We start from the raw sequence: 7,001 nt of genomic DNA on the forward strand, positions 1-7,001 counted from the left end.
TTGTTCTCAAGAATTGGATTGCCGCACCATCCCGGGCCCGTCGAGTTCCTGTGTAGCTTGGCAATTAGCCTGACCTATTTTAATAACCATATTAGGCATTTAAGATATTTCCAGTATTTTGTTTTAAAGACGCATTTTGTTTCGAAATAATTGCTCGAGTCATCGAGCCGTACTTGTTTTGGATGTTTTCAAAATTTAATTAATGCATTGTTATTTAGTATTTATTTTTATCTTTTACATTTTTTCTCTACAACATTATTATTACTTTTTCTGATGAACCTATGACTTTGCCATGTAATGAGACAACACAATATAAGGATAGTGACTCAGAAGAAGAGGAGGAACTACCTGAGGAAGTTATCAGAGAAGTTGAGAATTTTGAGAACAAACCTAAGTCCAACCTTGACGAAACCGAGGCAGTCAATTTGGGAGATTCTGAAACAATCAAAGAGACTCGCATAAGCATTCACCTATCACCATCAGAAAAGGAAGAATACACTCATTTCCTGGAAGAATATGAGGATATTTTTGCGTGGTCATATGATGACATGACTGGCTGAGCACATCCATAGTGGTTCAAAAGTTGCCTACCAATCCAATGTGTCCGCCGATGAATCGGAAACTCAGAAAATTCAAACTAGACATGAGCCTAAAAATCAAGGAAGAAGTCACCAAGCAGATAAAAGCCAAAGTCCTCAGGGTAGTTGAGTATCCAACCTGGTTAGCCAACATCGTGCTAGTTCTGAAGAAAGATGGGAAAGTAAGGGGTGTGTGTTGATTATCGGGATTTAAATAGAGCAAGTCCTAAGGACGATTTCCCACTGCCAAATATACAGATTCTGATCGACAATTGCGCCAAGCATGAACTTCAATCCTTTGTAGATTGCTTCACGGGTTATCATCAGATTTGGATGGACGAAGAAGATGCAGAGAAAACAACCTTCATTATACCGTAGGGAGTGTACTGCTACAAAATGATGCCATTTGGTCTAAAGAACGCCGGGGCCACCTATATGAGAGCCATGACGACCATCTTCCATGATATGATACACAAGGAAATAGAGGTGTATGTTGACGACGTCATCATCAAATCCAAGAGGGCCACAGATCACATAGCAGACTTGAGGAAGTTCTTTGACAGGCTACAGAGGTACAATTTAAAATTGAACCCCACAAAATGTGCATTCAGGGTTCGTGTAGGAAAGCTGTTGGGATTCATAGTCAGCCACCGAGGAATCGAGTTGGACCCGTCAAAAGTTAAAGCTATCCAAGATTTACCACCACCAAGGAGCAAAAAGGATGTGATGAGCTTCCTGGGGTACCTCAACTACATCAGCCGCTTCATAGCACAGTCCACGGTAATATGTGAACCCATCTTCAAAATGTTGAGGAAGGATGTTGAAACCAGTTGGACTGAAGATTGTTAAAAGGCTTTTGACAAAATTAAGGAATACTTGTCCATGCCACCAGTCCTAGTCCCGCGAGAACCTGGAAGACCTTTGTTACTCTATTTGTCCGTACTAGATGGGGCTTTCGACTGTGTTTTGGGACTACATGACGAGACAGGAAAAAAGGAGCAAGTCATATATTACTTGAATAAGAAGTTTACACCTTACAAAGCATGGTATTCTTTACTAGAATGCACTTGCTGTGCTTTGACATGGACAGCTCAGAAATTGAGGCATTACTTCTGTGCCTATACCACATACCTCATATCAAGAATGGATCCTCTGAAATACATCTTTCATAAGCCCATGCCTACCGGGAAGTTAGCTAAATGGCAGATATTGTTAAGTGAGTTCGATATCATCTATATAACTCAGAAGGCAGTCAAAGGACAAGCATTGGCGGACCATATTGCTGAAAATCATGTGGGAGGGGAATACGAACCACTAAAAATGTATTTTCCTGACGAAGAAGTGTCATTTGTAGGAGAGGACATTGCTGAAGCCTATGACGGTTGTAGAATGTTCTTCGATGGAGCTGCCAACTTCAAAAGAGTGGGTATTGGAGCAGTCTTGGTATCAGAGACAGGTCAACATTATCCGGTATCCGCAAAGCTTAGGTTTTCGTGCACCAACAATATGGCAGAATATGAGGCTTGCATCATGGGGCTCAAGTTGGCCATCGGTATGGATATACAAGAGTTGCTGGTAATTGGTCATTCGGATCTTCTGGTACATCAGGTTCAAGTAGAATGGGTTACGAAAAACACCAAGATACTACCATACTTGTATCATATGCAAGAATTGACAAAGAGGTTCACAAAGATAAAATTCAAACATGTTCCAAGAGTCCAGAACGAGTTCGCAGATGCACTGGCCACCTTGTCATCGATGATACAACATCCAGACAAGAATTTCATTGATCCCATCCCGGTGAAGATCCATAATCAGCCGGCTTACTGTGCTCATGTTGAAGAAGAAACAGATGGAAAACCTTGGTTCCACGACATCAAGGAATATTTGGCAAAAGGAGAATACCCAAAACAGGCGAGCCATACTCAGAAACGCACACTGCGGAGGCTGTCCAATCACTTCTTCCAAAGCGGAGGAACCCTATATAGAAGAACTCCTGATCTAGGATTGTTAAGGTGTGTTGACTCAAAAGAGGCTTCCAAATTGCTCGAGGAGATACATGTCAGAACCTGCGGACCACACATGAACGGTTTTGTTCTAGCCAAAAAGATACTTAGAGCTGGATATTTTTGGATGACCATGGAAACAAATCGCATCCGGTATATCCAAAAATGCCACCAGTGCCAAATACATGCAGACATGATAAGGGTACCACCAAATGAACTCAATGCACCAAGTGCACCTTGGCCTTTTGCTGCCTAGGGAATGGATGTCATTGGTCCGATCGAGCCGACGGCTTCAAACGGGCACAGGTTCATTTTAGTGGCCATCTATTACTTCACAAAATGGGTGGAGGCTGCATCTTACAAAGCTGTAACTAAGAAAGTCGTCGCAGATTTTGTCAGGGATCGTATTGTTTGTCAATTCGGGGTTTGCGAGTCCATCATCACTGATAATGCCGCCAATCTCAACAGTGATCTAGTGAAATTTTACACCCTATATTTTCGTACATGAAAATACGCCATAAATGAATTAATGAGAGTCCGGAAGTGAGATGTCACGTCCCGCAGTGCTACATTACGATGATGTTGCACCCTGTAGTATTGTACTTTGAATTTGTCGTAAGGTAATTGACATCAGTCCAAGGAAAAGATTATTCGGAGATTATAAAGATTATGCTATTTCAAACAAGTAAATTCGTGAAGGTGAGAGGGGGGAGCAAGTCAAAGGAGATGAATTTTTGTCCAAGTTTGGCATTTAGGATAAAATACGGGTCGAGCGATAATACCCGGTAATTATGAACTAGTACCATGTAAGATACCATATGACCACGGTAGTATAATGTATAAAAAGTATATTAAAAATAAGTAGAATTTTAAATAATTTGGGATAATTTTTAAATTATGCGGGTAATTGGTTAATTACCGGGTAACAGGACATTACCCAATTAACTAATAAGTGGGTAAAGATTAATAATCTCCACTCCCACTCGCCACGTGGCAGTAGGCCACCATTCAAACATATGACTAATTAGTCATATGTGCTTAGTGGCTAAACGTGTAAGTCACTAAAGAATTACAAGAAAAGCTTGGTTATTTTAAAAGCTTGGTCTTTCAAAAGCTTAGATCATTTTTAGTTAAGTCTTGTTTCAATTCCATGGAAAACAATGAGAACCACAAAACGTTATCCATTTCAAAAAGTGATTTCATTCAAAATATTTCATGGTTTGATATCCAAGAGCTTCAAGGAACCAGAAGCTAAATAACTCACTTTGATGTGTATAATCTTCTTAAAAAAATGTTAGAAACAGAAGCAAATTTTCCAACGAGGATTTGTTGGAATAGTAGCAACGTGAAATTTTGCGGTTCTAGAAGAGTACGGTGCAATCTTCGTCAAGAATATTATACAGAGTTTTTCTACTCCAGGTATGTTAAGGCCATTCCTTCGTTCTTTTGGCATGGTCAAATTATACAGAAGAAACGAGCAAACACACAGTTTCCATAAATTACTCTATCCATAGAAATACTAGGGGTGTCTATATTCTTGATTCCCCATGTGAATTATTATTATCTTCTGTTCATGGGTCTCAGAATAATACACAGTTAAAAAAGTTTATCCGGAAGGAATATTGAGATTATAACGCATTTTTCATGCATTTCATTCATTTATACATATACATTGACCCATGACCAGATGGCGTTATATACGCGTATATATGTATATGGGGTAGGGGAAAAGGTTATGGCGTTATATACACACCACCACCTGATCAGCTGGTATACGTTGATGATTTTGCCCATAGTGGCCAAGATGATATGATGGGATGCCCTCAGAGGCTGATGATGTTATGAAACATGTACCTATGCACGACATGACATTCATACGCATATACATGATACTATAATTATTTCAAGATTATAAAGTTATTCAGACTTACAGGTGGAATGATTTACTATATATTTCCTCCATGTCTGTTATGTACTTATTTATATGCCTTACGTACTCAGTACATTATTCGTACTGACGTCCCTTTTTGCCTGGGGACGTTGCGTTTCATGCTCGCAGGTCTCGATAGACAGGTCGAGAGCCTTCCAAGTAGGCTATCAGCTCAGCGGAAGATGTTGGTGCGTTCCATTTGCTTCGGAGTTGCTTGTTTGGTTAGTATGAGTTAGTTGTGTATTGTTTGGTATGGCGGGACTATGTCCCGACCTTTATGAAAATTAGGTACTCTTAGAGGCTTGTAGACAGGTGTCATGTACGTAAAAGATTGTATGCCCTAGTCTCCCTGTGTTCAGTGTTCAAGTGGTCATTTTGGTCTTAGAGGCTCATATGTCTTATGTATAAGTTGGCATTACCTGTTGTATTCTATCTATTTCACGGCAGCCTCTCCGGCTCATTCATTTATGATGGTATGAAATGAAAAGATATGTTACGTTGGTACTCGGTTGAGTAAGGTACCGGGTGCCCGTCGCGGCCCATCGGTTTGGGTCGTGACAAAAGTGATATCAGAGCAGTTCTGTCCTAGGGAGCATACAAGCCGTGTCTAGTAGAGTCTTGTTTATGGGTGTGTCGTGCACCAAACTTATAAGCAGGAGGTTGTTGATACCCAATTTTTCCCTATATTTTTAAAAATATGCAAAAATACCTTCGAAATAGCATATATATATATATGCATGTATAAGCATGCCCAAGGTTTTTATTAATGTTCCCAAATTTTAAAGGTTTAGATTGATTTATTTTCTCCCTTTTTATCCTTAAAATCCCCAATAATTATTTCTAAATTATTGTTTTGATAATTCATCTATTGGATTTCTATATTTATGCCAAAATGTGACTAAGGTAATTTTTATATATTTTTTTGCAGTTACATTTAGTATTTTTAATGCTAAATTGCACATAATTGCAATGTTAGCCCTTTTAAGATATAATTATGTTTTATATGCATAAAATTAGATCCTATATTTTTAAATTGCTAATTATGTATCCTAAATCATTTTAGCATTCTAAATTATTTTTCATAAATTATTTACTATTTCTTATAAATTAAATAGGAAAAAACTAACTATTTAAATTATAACCAAATTGGCTTTCAATTATAACCAAATCAGGACCCCAATTCCCAGCCAAATTTTATCATTAAAACCCGACCCACACCCTATTAACCCATACCCGAACACGGAACCCAACCTACCCTTTTTAATCTCGACTGTTGATCTCCCAGATTAACGGCCCACGTTATTTCTTTCCTTTTTTAATCCAACGACCCCCAAACCGTACCCCATTCTCTCATTTGCACCGCCCTTGAATCCCTTCCTTTCCAAATTCTCTTTGAGACCTAACTCAAACCCTAATCGCCGTCACCCGGCGTAAACCCCTCCTATGATGTTTCTATGTCTTCTCCGACCGGGCCTGGTCTTCCACGCGCCATGGCTCTTCGATTTCTTGGATCCTTGAGATTTTCTCAAGGGAACCCCAACTGGTTCCGATTTGGAACTTTGTTTATCAGCCTGTCTCGGGCAATTTTCCGTTTGTGAGTAAGAGCTTCTTCTTGTTTTATTATGGATCTATGGGTTCTTGACCTATTCTATCATCTCTACTACTTTTCTGGAAACCCTAGCTTTAAATCCTCCGATCTTTTTTAGATCTGTGATGGATCTATGTGTCTTTAAAGGTTCTCACCTGTTTTCCTCAAAAGATTTCTCTGATTTCAAACGATTTCCTCATTTTCCAGACTAGGGTTTCAAAACGCTTTTGCAAAAAACGATTCCTTTATGATTTTTAGCAATTACTTTGTGATTTTTAACATGTTTAAACATCACTTGAGTCTTTCCTTTTGCTCGATTAATTTTTGCTAAGAAACCCTAATACTTCTGGATTCGATTTGAAGTTTGAGTCTGTTTGCGATGTGTTTGCATGTCTCTCATCAACATTCTAGGCTTCATGTATGTTCTATATGCTCTTGTGCTTCCTGCTCTAATCCGTTCTTAGGGTTTCTCTGATTTCGTTCAAACATGTTATTTATCGTTTAATAGGTCCGACTATTGTTTTATTGATTGTTCACATGATAATTTATATTGATTTTTGTGTAATCTCCTTAGACCTGCGATATCTTCCCTAAATCTGTGATTTTGTGTATTTTCCTTGTAATTCTGTACTGATTTTTGAATTGCTTCCTTACTTTTGTGATACTTTCCTTAGTTAGTGCTGATTCCCTGTGATTTTCAATCTCATTCGTGATTCTTTGAACTAACTTTCAGAATTAAAATTGTACTCTACCTTATTTATGTGCACAAATTTGCTGTTAGTTATTTAACGTGTACTTTCCTTACTTGAAAATATTCTGTACTTAGTCCTTATTACATGCCACATGCTTTTTCTACTCCTACTGTGGTAAAATCAGTCTTATAAGTAATATTTTTCCCT

Source organism: Nicotiana attenuata, unplaced genomic scaffold, assembly GCF_001879085.1.
Source record: "Nicotiana attenuata strain UT unplaced genomic scaffold, NIATTr2, whole genome shotgun sequence".
Lineage (NCBI taxonomy): Eukaryota > Viridiplantae > Streptophyta > Magnoliopsida > Solanales > Solanaceae > Nicotiana > Nicotiana attenuata.